The sequence below is a fragment of the Equus przewalskii genome, chromosome 7, assembly GCF_037783145.1.
Source record: "Equus przewalskii isolate Varuska chromosome 7, EquPr2, whole genome shotgun sequence".
NCBI lineage: Eukaryota > Metazoa > Chordata > Mammalia > Perissodactyla > Equidae > Equus > Equus przewalskii.
The window spans coordinates 74,180,127-74,197,080 of record NC_091837.1 but is presented as its reverse complement, the minus strand read 5'-3'; the positions used below and the strand labels follow the sequence as shown (position 1 = coordinate 74,197,080).

General features: G+C 38.6%; 1 protein-coding gene across 3 annotated transcripts in view; it reads right to left on the bottom strand.

The window, feature by feature from the left end:
• Nucleotides 1-16,954, bottom strand: part of RAB27B (RAB27B, member RAS oncogene family) — a 157,991-nt gene that overhangs the window by 131,098 nt on the left and 9,939 nt on the right. Inside the window, exon 3 of one of the 3 annotated variants that reach the window (XM_070627628.1) lies at nucleotides 5,805-5,960. The exons of the other annotated variants lie outside the window; for them this stretch is intronic. The gene's annotated coding sequence lies outside the window, so the exon portion shown is untranslated. The remainder of the gene's footprint in view (nucleotides 1-5,804; nucleotides 5,961-16,954) is intronic. 3 annotated transcript variants of the gene reach the window in all.

Below are 16,954 nucleotides of genomic sequence, written 5' to 3'. Positions count from 1 at the left end.
TCAAGGTGATAGGTATAGGGAATACATCCTCTTTTAAGCAAAATGAAGCTTCTCAGTTGACTTTTGTAATTTACTTCCATATCTGTTCACCTTCATGCTTCATTCACCTGTCTGTCCATTCATTCATTCATGAATATCTGGCAAAGTGCTGAGGTAAAGCAGACAAATTTCCACTACAGTTTGGCCTAGAGCTAGCCCTGTCCAGACTCATAAACACATCAACCCAGAATGGAGCAGAGTAGGTTTCTGTTCAACAGCAGCAGTTCTGGAGCGAACAGCCATAGGATTCCCTTACTCAGCAGACTGAACAAGTACTTCTGAATAAAAGTGTGGCTGGTTCCCAGAGGCTAGAGGAGGAGAATGGGACAAAACAAATGCTACAAAAGCATTGTTTTAGGGTTTGGAATAGTTGAACCCATATTCACAGTCACTTAAAACAATGATGTAGAATCATGTAAGACAATCTGAGAGACCTAATCGAACAGGCGCAATGTGGAACAGAAAAGAAAAGCTTCCACTTAAAAGGGGAGCAGATCATAGCCGTGAAGAAGAGGCAGAAACAGTGTCAGTGATTCCAGGGAATGGCAAAACGGAGCTTTCATGTTGTAGTTCTGTTACTTAAGGAAAATATCACTGGGAGAGAATAGGCAAGGTTTTGGCAATTCTTCAAATTTTTGGAATTCTTTTCCTGTTGAGTTTTGTATAGCAGAGGTCATGTTAAATAGAATTACCTAGCCGACAGATCAATTATCATCTCATACTTTTTTCGACAGCTTGATGACACTACTCAGTAATCATTCTCTGTTACTCAGTGATAGATGTTTTCACTTTTGTATAGAGACACAAACTTCAGAGAGACAATACTACCCAGATCCCTCTTGAAATGGTCAATCAAAAAAAGTCACTATTAATGGACTGAGGTCTCCATGGGTTAACTGTTTTTGATTTCATGCAGGGCTCAGGACAAAGAGAAGATTGTGGTGACACTGTTATTTGCTTTCCGTGTAATATTCAGCATCCCCTTGTGCAATATTTTTACGTGATCATTGTCCACTGACATCTAGATTAGTTTCTCACAGATTTATTTGGCTGATGAAACTCTGATGGCCGTGCTGGAACAGGGGCATTTGCTATTATTGACTTTTCTTACCATTATTTAACTGAATATTAGTAAAGATGGGGGCCTTGGGTCAGATGAGTATGTATAGGGAATTTGCACAATGAAACTATTGCTGAGTGATGATCCCACACCGTTCACACTGTTGGTCTGTGTCGTTTGGGCTCTCCTTAGTTAGTTCTGAAGAGGGTTAAGTGAGAAAGTGCCAGAAGGGGAAGCCACCCACTTGTCATTTCATGTGATCTGTAGTTGTGGGGATTATGTTGTCACATAGGGGAAGAATCCTAGAAACTCTCTCATAAACTAACTACAGTTTGATCCCATAGAGAAACTATTTCTGGAGTCAAAAACTCTCCTTTAGGTGAAAGTCTTAAGTGACTTTTTAAAAATGCAAGTAAGCAAGCATTTCCAAACTGCCAGCAAAGCAACATGCCCTGTAAAGAAAACATCCCATTTCCACCCTTTCTCTTTCCCAGGAGAGTCAATCCTTCATAATAATCATAGTGATAACGATAACCTATATTCATATAGCTAATGCAGTTTACAGAGCAGTTTTGTAACAAGGGTGCATGTCTAAAGAGAAAAATCTTGTTCAGCCATCCTTCCATCAACAGGCACCGTTTCCTAAGTCTAATCTTTCTAAGTAGCAAGAGAGAATCTATAAAAACTGTAGGATCTGCTGGTATAAAAATTTCTTCTAAACGCCAAGTATGTGACTGTGTATGGAGTTGGGGGTTTGGGAATTAATTTAGTACTTTATGAAATAGCCAAGCTATTGGATGCAAATAAGTGAAATAAATTATGCAATGAAATAAACGAGGTACAAATGACCAAAGAAAACTTACACAGGTACATTACCCCTCTTATTTCTTTTGTTGTTGTTCATTACATCGAATGCACCTATAGGTGAAAACCTATAGAAGTGTTTTTGTTTTAAGGAAAAATCTAGGTGGAGGAGAGGATAAACAAATGATAAAATAAAATTACAAATAATGTGTAGAGCTTCAGTGTGGCTTATCCGTGTTTCGGGTGCTTACAGTCTGTCCAGCTCTGTGCTAAGCACTGTAGATTTGTTACCTCATTTAACTTTCCTAACAAACTTGGGTACAGATGAAGAGACAGATGCTAGAGGTATTCAAATAACTTGCCCAAGGCCCAGCAGTTATTAAGAAGCCAAGCCTACAAGTCAGAACACACGTCTTGGAATGTGCTGCCTGGAGAAATGTACAGAAAGTGGAGAAGCAAGTGGATAGCTTAGAAAACTGGAAAAAGGCACAGAAATCCCAAGGTAAGTGGTTATAAATATACAGCTGGCATAGCCATTCCATTTTCTTGGGTCTGCTCTGCTCTGTCAGGAGGGCTTTCAAAGACCTCCTAGCAGTTGGAAGGAGCATAGAAACTTCTAGGCCGCCTACTGTCTGAGTCAATTGCCTACCCTGGCACAGATACCTTTTAAGGTTAAAAACAATAAACAAGACAAAACCAAAAACCTCTTTCATGCTGCTTTCTTAGGACTTTGCTGTTTCATTGCTTAATACCCTCTAACAATAGGATTATACTTGCACACACATTATTTATTTGCTTTCTTTTCCACTACTCTGATTTGGCAAAGCAAGCATTTCCTTACTTGACAGTAGTGATCTCAATCTTGTCTGCACATGAGAATCACCTGAGGGACTTTCAAAACATACAAATGCCTGGGCCCCACCCCGCAGCAATACGTCATATTCTCTGGGGGAGCGGGTCGACGCGTCGTGTTTTATAAAAGCTCCCCCGATGATTCCAGTGTGCAGCCAGGGCTGAGAGTTGCTGTGAATCCTGAATGAACTGAGGCTCGTGGCTTAAGGTTGCAGAGTATCAGAAGCGCCTGACCACCTGCTGTGTCCCCTGCCTCAATTGACAATTGAATCCAGCACAGAAAAATGTACAAGGGTGTGCTAGCAAAGTGCTAAATTGAATGTTTGCAAGCAATAATAACTTCTTAGACTGGAAGAACCATGTCCCATCCTAATCTCACAATTTCAGTCCTAGAATGGGAGCCAGATGGGGCCACTGAGAACTAAGAACCCCCAACTAGTGCGAACTGTTACTTTGCAGTCCCAGAAAAGCGACAACCAGAGAAATCTTAATTTCAGGAACTATTTTCCCAGCTCAGCATTTTCTCCAATGACTGTGTCGCTTCCCCGATTGCTTTCTCACAACCTGGTAGATGTGATGCTCCATTTTTATGGAGCTTCTTTATTCTGTGCTTTGTTAACTTCCCTTCATCTTTTATATCTTCCCTCTGGTGTCTGGATAGATTTAACCACTTCGTTAATCGTATTTTGTGTAATGAGAGAGAAATACAGTCCACATATATGTTGCTGGCTTCAAAGTATGTGTTTCCCTCAACCTCACTTCCGAGTTTTGGACTTACATTGCCACATTCCAATGGGTTCTCAAATTCATTGTGCCCAAAATTGAACTCAGATTTTTTTCAACTATCCCTATAGTCTTGTGAGCCCCAAATCTATATCCCATGCCCAGATTCCCTTTCACATGTAAATAATCACAGGCACCTCAAACTCAGTGTCCAAAACCAAATTGATCATCTTCCTCTACATGCCTGTTTCTCTCCTCAAGTTCTCAATCAGTAGAATCAACATCCATCAAGTCAGCCAAGCTGGAACGCTGGGTGTCATTCTTGATTTTTCCCTTCATCATTACTTCCCACATCAATCAATCACTGAGTGTTACTGATCCGACTTCCTCTCTCTTTCTCTGCTACCACCGTCTTCAATGCCCCCGCCCCTGCCCTGGTTAAAAGTCTCATCTCTCACAAGCACTACAACTGCAACACCTCAAGCTTCTGATGTTGTCTTTCTCAAATTCCTTAGCTATGCACTGCCAGAGTTTAAAATAGAAACCTGACTGTTTCATTGCCCTCTTAACTTTTAGGGTCTCCCAGGACACAATAAAGTCCTGTCTCTTCAGCTGGCCACGGGTCCCTCTGTAGACTGGCACCTGTCTCCCTCACTGCTCACAGCTCCTGTAAGCCTCTGTCTAGGACTTGACTCTCCAGAAATAATCGATTACTAGCAGTCCCTCTCCAACCTGCTTTGTAATCTGTGCCACTGGTCCTCTGCCCCTTTTTTGGTTAACTCCTGCCCATCACCTAAGACTCATTTCTATTATATCCTCTACCAGGACACTATACCTTGTCCTCATTGCCTCCCAGGTTCTTCTTTGCCTTCACAAAATTCTGTGCAATTTTATATCATTAAAACTAATCCTCCTCCTCCTCTATAATGTGAATTTCTTGATTTCAGTGACCGGAGTCTGTAGCCTCAGCAGCTAGACAGAGCCTGGCACTCAAGGAAAAGTTGTGAATTATGAATACCTCCATGGTACCCAGTATATACTTCTTCCACAGTGCTCATTACCTTCAGTAGTATTTACTGTCTCCTTCTGCTCTCTTTTCATCTAGCAGGTTATCTCTGGGAGAGCTGTCAAAGACTGTGTTGTACTCACCTTTATTTCTTCAGTGTTAACACTATTCCCTAACTATGAATAGGTGCTCTATCAGTGCCAACTGAAAGAGAGGAAAGGAAGGTCCAATTTCCAAATAATGGTTCAGCACAATTTGAAAACTGGAAACATTAAACACTCAAGTAAAAATTGTAATAATTATCCCTTACTTCTTTACTCAAATAAATGAAACAATTAAATATCACTGGAGTTTTAAGAGAGAGTTATTTTCTTCACATATCTGACTATAAATAGAATCTTTGTCTTATAATATTCCAGAGTTGAATCATTATAAGATTCTAAAAGGGATCATCAATTTCATTGATAGAAAATTATAGCAAATCGTTCCCTTTACACGTATGAATGGATAGAAACCCACTAGAAGGAATGGCTAGGGAGGAGTAATGGACCTTCCATTGTATATAAATGCAGCAGGAGTCATTTATCTTTTCAGCTCAAGCACCATATTGCTGAAAGCATGACACTAGTTGATGCTAAATCTCAGACATCAATGATTAAGGTATCGAGAAGAGTAGGTATTTTAAAAAGCTTGTCAGTGGGTATTTTAAAACAGTAGATATTTTTTAACGCCCAAAGCAAAGAGCATAATTAATAAGAAGTATTAATTGGCAGTAAAAATAAAGCTAACATTGTTATAACTTGAAGCAAAAAGCAAAACAAAAGTACTCTAATACTGTTTGCAGGATTGCTATGAATACTTGGAAAAATTTTGTACCTGTCTTCTTTCCCTATCATCAGTCTTCACATTCAGATAAGTGACTAATCATTTTAGCTTTTTTGGACTCTCTTATCCCACCCATCTAGTAGCTTTTCCTCATATAATACGTTCTTTTTAGAAAAGAGAAGAATTGTTTTCCGGTTTTCTTTGCTGTAATTTGTAGGCGGCAGTGAAATATAACTTAGAGAAGCCCTCTGCCATGTCTGTTGGTACAGTTGAGGCGGAGGGTGACTCACCCTAGGAAGTGGCAGCTGTCGGCACCTGTCATAAGAAGTTAGGGTCTGTGAGCCAAAACTCATGCGGCTGAGAACATACTCCAGCAAGTCTTAGACTGGGAGCCAGGACAAGGCATTCAGGCAGGAAGGAAGTCATGAGATCTGTTTGAGATTGGAGCCTTTGTGAAGTCAAGCCGCTGTTTGTGAAAATGTGATCTCTACCCACCTGTGTTGGAATCACCTGGGTTGCTGTTTGAAGACCAGATCTGTGCCTCAACCCAGACCTGCAGTATCCGATTCTCTGGGAGTCAGGCTCAGGAATCTGCTTTTTACCAATCTTATTTGTGACGTGCCTCAAAGAGGTGAGAACTGCTGTGAAGTCCTGAAAGAATACAAGTCATTGAATTCCCACATCGGTCATCCTGATTTTTCTATAGACTCACCCTTCAGAGCGATCCTAAGAGGAAATATGCTAATCCTTATGAGAAGTCAGATGATTTTGTGGTTGTAACACGTTATAACTTTAAATAGGATAAGATTGACCACTGAGAAAGTCTTAATGAGAGAATATAAAATACTCCAGCTGTAAATTCTTATTTCACAATCTAATAACTAACAGTGGCTCTGAAATCCATGCATAACTTGGAATGTCATTATTATTTGTAAGGCAAGATGTGGGAAGAAAAAAGAGAATTTAAATGAACTCATACGTGAGTGTGTGCGTGCGCACGCGCACACACACACAATGAAATGCCGAGAACTATCATTCAGATTTTGTTTCAAAATCCTCCTACATTCTTCAGACTGAATCATCCACTGTGGTTGTTTGTAAAACACCACTAACTATCATTCTCAACTACTAATTCACATCCGGGGCAAAATGGCACTGGTCTTATCCAGGCTTTTATTTTATTTTTTTTAAACTATATTTAAGATATAAAAATTTACGTGTTAAAAGACCTTTTTTACTTTTAACCATGTCACCTAGAAGGAGTAACTCATAGATATTAACAGTCACTATTATATTAGTTTGTATTTGTTTATAAGGCAAATGAAGAGAGAGAGTGAGACACTGTGCTGGCAAATTCTGATCATCACAAGGAGAGAGAAGAAAATTCTGCAGGATGGGGTCCCCTTTTATAAGTAAAAATAGAGGCAATTGAGGAGTAGCATGAGTCCATAGAGGATTTGAGACTGTGGGGGGGGGGGGTGCTACCAAATGGAGAGTAGTTTGGGGAACAACGAAGCCAAATATGAAAATCCCTTCTTGGCCTGGCCCAGGGGAATGCTACAAGAGAATCTGAAGCAGATGCATGTTTCCCAGCCACATGGGATCTGAGAAGTGGGCAGCTCAAGAAGACACTGATTTTATTTTACTCACAGGGAAATGTTAAATCTCTGTACTGTTTCTCTTTGCTATTAGGTGGCTATTCTCCTTAGGTCCTCCAAGTCAGGATTCTGAGATATAGCTTGGTTTATGTTATAAAATTTAGAATAAGTTACTTGAAGCTAAACCATGATGGAAATGCAAAGGTACAAACAGGGAACGGGGATTAAATATAATAATAACTGTTATTCATGAAGCATTTACTATATGCCAGCCAGTTTGCTAGGTGTTTTACATACACTCATTTTGCTTTCACCATTATCCTATGATGAAGGTACTGTTATTTTCTCAATTTTTCAGATGACAAAACAAAGGGTAATTAAAGTAAACAAGGATAGCAGGTAGATGATAGAGCCAAAATTTACACTCAAGTCTGATTTATTCTAGTCCTCTCTGTCTTAATTGCAAGCTTGAATGCCTCAAAAGACTGAGTGTTAACCACATAAAATCTTTAAATGTAAGATTTCCATACCTATGAGCTCCTCTGATATGTATAAAATGAGGTCAAATTTATTTTTAAACATCCTTGAAAAATTTTAGGAACATTTTCATAGATTAAAGCATGACCTATGTGGAAATACTTCAAAATAGGTCTTTAAAAATTATTAACATCACTGAGGGTTCAGGCTTTATCACAGATAATCCCAATAGGAGCTGTATCTAATAATATGCTTGCCATCCGGAAACCAAAGTCAAGCTCATGATTTGTCGGGTTTTTTTTTTTTTGGTGAGGGAGATTGGCCCTGATCTAACATCTGTTGCCAATCTTCCTCTTTTTGCTTGAGAAGGATTGTCTCTGAGCTAACATCTGTGATGATATTCCTCTATTTTGTGTATGGGATGCCACCACAGCATAGCTTGATGATTAGTGTGTAGGTCTGCACCTGGTTTCCAAACCCAAGAGCCCTGGGCCGCCAAAGCAGAGTGTGCGGACTTAACCACTATGCCACCAGGCCAGCCTCTCAACCTCATGGTTTTATCCCACCTAATTGGAAACTAAGAGTCTTAACTCATACCTGGGACCTAAGCAAAGGATATTTTTGCCATCTAATAACATCGGCATAATCTTTCTTCAAGTTCTTGTCCTGTTGGACACTATGTCTTTGTTTAGAATGATCCCCTACTAATTTAACTCATCTCAGGCAAGGACAAAAACTAGTCACTGGACATCCTTGTCCACCTAGCCATCTCCTTCTAGCTTCATTTCCTACATTAACATCTGACACTCCTCTCCCACATACAGTGAGATCCCTCCCTCTCTCTCTTCCTGTAGTGTTCTGCACATGTGTGCCCTGTGGCTCGGGCATCATGCTTCCACATAACTGGAGATTATGAGCCATTTTACCAACCAGACTGCAAGATCCATCTTTGTGTCTATCTTGGCCAGTATGGTGGCCAACTCACTGCCATTTCTCAATAAATATTTATAATTGACTGACTGAAGGAGTGCTTCCAACGACTCCTTTTAAAGTATTATTCCTCCTCAGATGGCACTGGTCCTGAACTTCTACACATCCTTCTATAAAAAGAAACAAGCTTATAGGTCTAGATCGTGGGCGATGAGTTACAGGGTCACATATGATCTAGGCCTCACAATTCTGGTATTATCAGTATAGTCCAAATCTTAAAGGAAAAGAACGGTTTTTATATTCTCTTAGAAGATTACTTTATCACATTCTGAAATAAAAATAACTAAAAGCTTTGTCCCGAAATTAGGTAGGAAAGGTAAAACGAATATTAAAGATGCATATCTGCTAGTCTTCCTGTCGGGGCCTAATATGAGCTGCCTAAGAGATGTACACGCCTCAAAAACCTTCCAATGAGTGAAATCAGTCTATTTTATTAAGAGAATACTCATTCACTGTTTTATTTTCAGAGAGGCAGAGCAATGGTTAAGACCACAGACTCAGGCACACTGCTTGGCACAAATTCTCTCGAGAGATGTTTACTGGATAACAATTATGTCCGAATTACTCCTCTAGCCACTGGTTTTAGCGTCTATCATCTTTAGTCTGGACTATTGTGACAGGCTTGGAACTGGTCTCCCTGCTTCTGCCCTTGCTCCCTTGCCCTCAGACTAGGACGCTCACTGGACAGCTCATGTCTCCCGTTGGCTCCACCTCCCCCAGTGGCTTCCCATCACTGGGCATAAAAACCACAGTTCCATAAGATTATTCATGCTATCCACTCTGGCTCTTTCTTGTGTATCTGATCTCACCTCCTAGAATTCTCCTCTTTCTCACTTTTTTCTAGCTGTATTTACCTCTTTGCTCTTCCTTCACCAAGGCAAACATGCTCCCAGGCTCAGGTCATTTACCTTTCACCATTCCCTGTGCCTCAGGGCCTCTTTGCATTCATCATCTGTGTGGCTCCACCACTCACGAAACTCAAGTCCTTACCTGAGGAGCACAGTCAGAGTTTCCTTCCCTCACCACTTCATCTAAATCAGCCCACACTCTGTCAACCCTTGCTCTTCTTTAATTATTCCCATCTAACATAGCATAGATGCAGTTGTATATTTTTGGTGTATCTAGAGCTCCAGGATAACAGGGATTCTATCACCAGCCCCTAGAAGATGATCTGATGGGTGGTAGGCACTTCATATTTATTGAATGAATAATGGAATACCTCTGCTGAAAAATCTTATAATTTAGTTATGTTAAGAGGACATAAAATGTTGAAAACTACAACACATAAAAGCTAAATAGCATGATACTTGAATGATATGCCAATGGCAGTACAGAATTCAGGGCCAGATGTGCCATAATTGGCATAGAAATAAGTTTGACATTCTTGCATGCTTGAGATTATGTTATACAGAACCAGGAAAGAAATGTTTCTGTCTAGGTTGCTGAAAATCCTGTCCCAAATTGGAAGACAACCTTTTGAGGATAGTTAGCTCTTGCAGGCTTCCAAAAGTAGTACGGAGTTTGATCACCTTGTTAAAAGTTGTCCTCCATAGTGTGAGTCAACATGGATGCACACTCTTGAGGAGATAAGACCTGTTATTGATGTCCTGGGATATGGCCACTATTTGAAGAGGAAACCAGGATATTATACAACTGAGAACCTTTGATCTTGATATTTAAGTCAGCAGTCTTCTCCTTGTCGCTGGACACCAGGGACTGGCTGTGTTTTCTCTCACAAACTAGAAACATAGAAAATGTGGAAGCCAGACTGGCTTACCCCTACCACTCAGCTATCTTTAGGGCACCTGTTCTTACAATTACTGGCTTTGTACTCGGAAAATGCAAATAAACTTGATTATTAGCTGAAAGAAAACATAGAAATGAAGGTAAATCTATTGCAGAAATAGCAAATGAATTCTCAGTAAATAAAGTATGAATGATTTGTGACCTTATACTTTTTAAGATTTGTATATCTGACACTAACTTCTTCCTGCTTTTCATTATTATAAATTCAAATAATTGTATACAAGCACTTTTAGGTTCTTTAAAACAAACTAGGATGCTTATAAACTCAGACAGATGAAGTCGCATCGAGGAATTTGAACTACAAAATAAATTGCATTTACGACAGTGACTCTAACCCTGTGCTCCACCCACCACTATGACTCAGAGAAGGGCCTCTCTGTACGTTCTTGGGAGATATGTTCCAAGAGGCTTACAGCTTCCTCTGGAGTAGCAATTAAGTCATCTTTACAAGCAATTGCCTTAGAAGGATTTCCTCCCAGTCATTTGCCCTAACCAGAAAATAAGACTGCTTTAGGTTCCTCTTCCCTTTCAAGCTTTACACGTGAAAACATTCAGTCTTCAATGAAAAGCTGCATTAACTTTCATGCCGAAACAGACTTTTATTTGTAGTGCAAGCCTTAGGCTAAAACCAGCCCCTCAGGACTGATTTTGCCAGAAGGAAAAATGTCAGAATTCCCAGACCTTGTTTTCACGAATGGTTAAACTCTAGACTATGTCTTCAAAAATTACAGGGAACTTGAGTTTTTACCTGCTGTCACCTTCTGCCTCTAGGGAAGAGGAGAACCAAGCCATAGAGGCTGAGAGGTGGGTGACTTTTTATTTAGCAAAGGGACTTGCAGGGTTTTTGCTCCAGCAGCACATTCAATAAGGTTGGAATGCTGCATAGAAGCTTAGCGTGGCCACGATGTAGGGGTGACATTAATAAGGCTTCCCATACATACATTTTTCATAAGGTGGATGTACAACAGCGTAGGTAGTATACTAACTTTCATGTGACAGAAAGGGAGGAAAGACTATATATTTATATTTGTCTGTATTGGCGTGAAGAAACACTGAGTAGATAATAAAACTGATTAGCCTTAGGGAACAGAGGTGTGGGAGACTTGATGGATGGGGAGGGCAGTGGAGGTGAGTCTTCTTAGTGTGGCCTTATTATTTGAGGGTTTTGAACCATGAAAATCAATTACTTATGCAAAAATTTAAAAGGTCCCATAGGGAGATATGGCTTCTTTCAATAATATTTAATTTTGTCTTACCTTTGAAAATAATTGTGCTACCACTTGGCTCTTTGGTTTTGTATGCTAAGGACATTATTCAATATCCATGACTTCCAATACATGCTTCTTGATAAAGTAGACCACAATTAGATTATTATCATGACTAAAAACCTAGGTAGGATTTATTGAAAATAAAAACCAAGCTTTTAATCTTGTCATCTTGATTCCTTCTGAATTTCTATTAATAAAAATGCACCAGAAATAAATTTCTTTCCCTCCATTTCATCATTTATATCACAAATCAAAAAGATAAAAAATTGCTATCTAATGATGCCTACTATATTCTGGTATATATATCCTAATCTTTACATTTTACACATGAAGAAAACCGTAGCTCAGGACATTTCAGTGACTTGCCTGAACCCAGCGTGCATGCCTACCTCTCCCTGATTAGAAAGCTCTCACTCTGCCCAGAGGACCACTTTAGCCACTCTCAGGACACGATTCTACTGGAAAGTAAGCGATATGTTGACTGGAGATGTTCCACTGCCAAGCTGTGGAAATTCAGGCAGGTGTCCTATAAATGAATAATTGGAGAGAAGTTCTTTATTTCCTTTCCTGTTCTAACATCCAGATGAGTGATGCTACATTGCTGCCTATAATGAAAATAAGCTCTGGAAATGTACCTTAGAAAAATGATCTGACTGTGAAAATGTTTATCCAACGGATGGAAAGAATGTCTTATCATTTCCTTCCTAACCCTGAGGATCTATAACTCTTTCTATTTAGACATCCAAGGAGTTAGGAAGATAATGCCTATGAATCAATTCATTATCCAGAAGACTAGTTAATAAAAAATATAAGATAAAATCACTCATATGAAAATCCTTAATATTACTGCCTTACAAAGAGTCAATCGAGTAATTGAACTTTAATAATATTAGCCATGGGATGTATTCTTCTTCTAGTCATGGAAACTTGTCACTAGATGATGCACAAACCATTAAAGACCAAAAAAAGGTATTGGAGGAGTTTATCGAGAGGATGTGATCACTGGTTGACCTGCAAACTGGCCCTGGGCAACCAGAGGCTCCTCACCCCTCCGGTTGGTCCCTGAAATGTACATTCTGCCCATTGTTCCCACATTAGGAGCTAGTTTTAAGGATGCAGCCTTGAGAGAGCAACGTTTTGTTGAGACCATCTGGACTGTATACACTACTGAACCCAATTAAGACCTGTGTATGAACTTTTAAGATTCTGGCAGGTGGGTGTGGAGATCTACTCATCTTGTGACCACCCAAGTGGTAAGTTCCTTTGCTTAGTAAAACTGCACCTACCAATCCTGGAGTGGTCTGTCTATGTCTCTCCTTGCCCTCTGTAAATGGCGCTCAGTTTCAGATTTTACCTGGGGAACTCCCGAGCTTGCAAACCAAGAAAAGGTAAATGGGACTATGTCAAAATTAAAACCTATTGCTCTTAGTAAAGAAACCTAAGAAAATGAAAAGGCAAACAAAGCTAAACGTACTCTTACCATATGATCCAGCAATTCATTTGGTATTTACTCAAATGAATTGAAAACTTATGTCCACACAAAACCTGCACACAGGTGTTTATAGCAGCTTTAATCATAATTGCCCAAACTTGGAAGCAATCAAGATGTCCTTCAGCAGGTGAATGGATAAAAAAATCTGTATTACATCCAGAGAATAGAATATTATTCAGCACCAAAAAATTGAGCTATGGGATCATGAAAGACATGGAGGAACCCTAACTGCATATTACTATGTGAAAAGAGCCAATCTGAAGAGGCTACATACTGTATGATTTCAACTATATGACATTCTGGAAAAGGCAAAACCGTGAAGACAGCAAAAAGATCAGTGGTTGCCAGGGGTTGGAGGCGGGGAGGGATAAAGAGGCAGAGCACAGAGGATTTTTAATGCAATGAAAATACTCTGTATGAGACCATAATGGTGGATACATGTCATTATACATTTGTCCAAACCCATAGAATGTACACCACCAAGAGTGAACCCTAAGATAAGCTGTTGACTTTGAGTGATTATGATGTATCAATGTAGGTTCATTGGTTGTAACAAATGTGCTACTTTGGTGTGGGATGTTGATAATGGGGGAGGCTATGCATGTGTGGGGGCAGGGGCTACGTATATGGGACATCTCTGTATCTCCCTCTCAATTTTGGTGTAAACAAAAAACAGTAAAGTGTTAAAAAGAGAGACGGCGCAGAACCAGGGAACATATTTGCAATACATATATCTTACAAAGGATTTGTATCCAAAATGTATAGCGAACTCTATGACAAGTAACTCAATACAAAAGTGGGCAAAAGATCTGAATGGGTTACTTCTCAACAGAAGATTAGAGAACGTGTAATATGCCCATGTAAAGATGCTCAACACCTTTTGTCAATCAGAGAAATGCGAATTAAAATCAGTGAGATCCCACTACACACCCACTAGAAGGGCTAAAAAAAATTAACAATATCAGGTGCTGGTGAGAATGTGGAGAAACTAGAACTCCCATATGTTTCAGCTGGGGAAAGTAAAATTCAACAAACATTTTGGAAAACTATGAGGCAAAACTATTCTTACAATGCTAAATGTACACTTACCATATAATTCATCACTTCTGCTCTTAGATACTCACCAAGAGAAATGAAAACATATTTCTACACAATGACTTGAAAATCAAGGTTCATAGCAGCTTTATTTATAGTCCCCCCCAAAAAAGAAACTACCTAAATGTCCATCAATAGGAGAATAGACAAACAAATTGTAGTATGTCCATAAGGTGGAATACTACTCAGAAATCTTTTTTAAAAAGTTTTGAACTAGTGATACACGTGAGAACATGAGTGACTCTCAGAAACATCACACTGAGTGAAATAAGCCATACACCAGAGCACATGCTGTATGATTCCATTAATATGTAATTCTAGAAAAAGCAAATGAATCTATAGCGACTAATAGCCTATTGGAGACAGTCTAAGGCCAGGATTCACACAAAGGGACATCAAGGGACTTCGGGGTGATGATAATACTCTCTATCTTGATTGTGCCCATGGTTATACAGGAGTACACATTTTTCAAGACACATTGAGTTTCACACGTAAAATAGGCGCTGTTGTTTTATGTAAAGTACACCACAACAAAGTAGTTGAAAGAAAAATGTTCTTGTCCAGATCAATTTCTTCCCATAACTAGCCAAAGATGCAGATTAAACCTTAAAAATCTTATGAATGTGTTTATGTTCTCAAAACAGGCTTAAGGTAGAGATACATTATGTAAAATTCTGCTTACAGTGTCTGGGATATGGTTGGTAATCAACATGATTAATTTCATTCTTTTCTTTCCAGTTGTGCTTATGTGGAAAATATAAGTAACGTTTTCAAAGGCAGGCAGCTATGAAATACTGAGAAATATACACAGAAGGACAAGATCATAAGTCAACGTTTAGTCCTCTAAGAACAATTAAAGGAGTCTAGGATTATACGGAAGCTCTTCCCTCTTTTGTGGTTTATAATATGACCTGGGTTTTAGAATACCATTACTGTTTACCATCTGAATTTTGGTATCTCTCACTTTTTATTGGACTCATTTAGCATTTGTCATGCATTTTCTATTTCAGTCATTAACATTTTTGAGCACACATTCATATTTTCAACTTTGTCACAAATTCCTAGAAGGCAAGAACCAAGTCTAATACTGTTTTTTTTTAGTGGCTGATTTGTACAGAGAAGGCATTCAATAAAAGTTGAACATGTTGATGATATTTTCACCTTTGAAACTTCTTGCCTCATCAATATTATTTAGTCAAATAACTTAGATATTATTAATTTACTTCCATACAAAATGAAAAAAAATTATTTAAGATATTTGGCCAGGTAACTAAGGGCTTTTTCTTTCTCTTGATACATTCATAAATCGAGGATCATTCATTTATTCAATTCCTGAGTTTCTCAACAAACATGTATTAAATATCTATCTTTGCCAAGCACTACATTAAGCGCTGAAAATACAGAGATTATTATGTCCTAACATTTTAGAAAGGATGTCAAATATAGCAAAAAATTTATCACGGTGGGATAAATACATTATGAGAAGTGTATGGAAAGACAGAAAGACGATGCCAAGATAATGTTCCAGAAAAAGCTCAAAAATAAAATTTTGATACATCTATTCATTAGCTAACCTAAAATTCTGCAATCAAATTTAATGTGGTTTGAATATTTGAATGTAGATAATCCATAATTGATGCTATAAAAGTTGAGTTATTTGGGCATTAAAATTGTGGTTACTTTCCCAGGCAAGGAGAGTAATCCTCTTTCTCTGATTATTTAGGGACTTGCAGTTAGGCCTAAAGTCAATAAACTCATCCAAGGCTTGACTCTTAATTACAAGAAGAAACTTTTTCTGAGTAAGACAGTCCAGAGTCAATGATAGACCAATAAATTATGCTATGCTTTGAAGCTGACCTCTTCTGTTTTGTACCTTAGTGGAAGGTCAAGGTGACTATATGGGCAGCTTTCTTCCACAGAGGGAAACATTTTCGGCAATTTTGAATAAGAAATTGATCACTAGGATTATCTCTACTTATGTATTTCCTTGATTGCAATTTGATATAAGAAAGTAATCTGTGCCAATCTGCTCTTCCTTTTTGCCAGAAAAAGGAAATAACAACATTAAAAGACACTTCTTTCAGGTCATTAAAGCTTCATTCAATCAAAAACTTAGATGCTTATGCTACCGTCTCCTACATGACATTTCCTTTCTGAAATTTCCCGTCCTACTCCTTCTACAACACTCCCTCACCTGGAAAATCCTCCTTATCCTCTAGATCCTAATTTAAATGTCACTTTCTTGGCGATGCCTTTCTTGACTCCAACCCCCAAATTATACACCCAGCTCCCATCCCAACAGACTAAGAAAATGTTCCTCTCATAGGTTCTCATAGTACTTCTTCATAAAACTTATAGCTTTTGTAATTAATTATTTATTTTCTGTCTCCCTTACCAGTCTGCACACTCCGTTTTATAATATTACCAAAATACATCATGCATCACTTGGTTTACTCAGATAACTATCCCGTTTTGGCATGAGGAGAATAACGTCTAACTAAATAGCAGGTATTTACTATCTAATTTTACTTGTAGATGGTTGTAAATTCTATCACAATTAAAACTGTCAGAAAAATTCTCTGGAACTTGGAAATAAGGCAAAAAGATGGACAAAAGTTCCTTTTAATATCATACAGGTTCAATGACCACCTGAGGCTCACCTAGGTAGTCATAACACTGTCCACAAGAACTTTCTATAAAGATGGAAATGTTGCTTAATATGGTAGCCACTAGGCCAGTGTAGCCACTGAGCATGTGAAAAGTGGATACTGTGACTGAGGGACTAAATTTTCTACTACGTTTAATTTTAATTAAATTTAAATTTAATTAGCCACATTTAAGTAGCTAGTGGCTACTTTATTAGACAACTGAAGTTCAGAAGAATGTACTACTTCGTTTGTCTCACTTTTTCCTATTTAA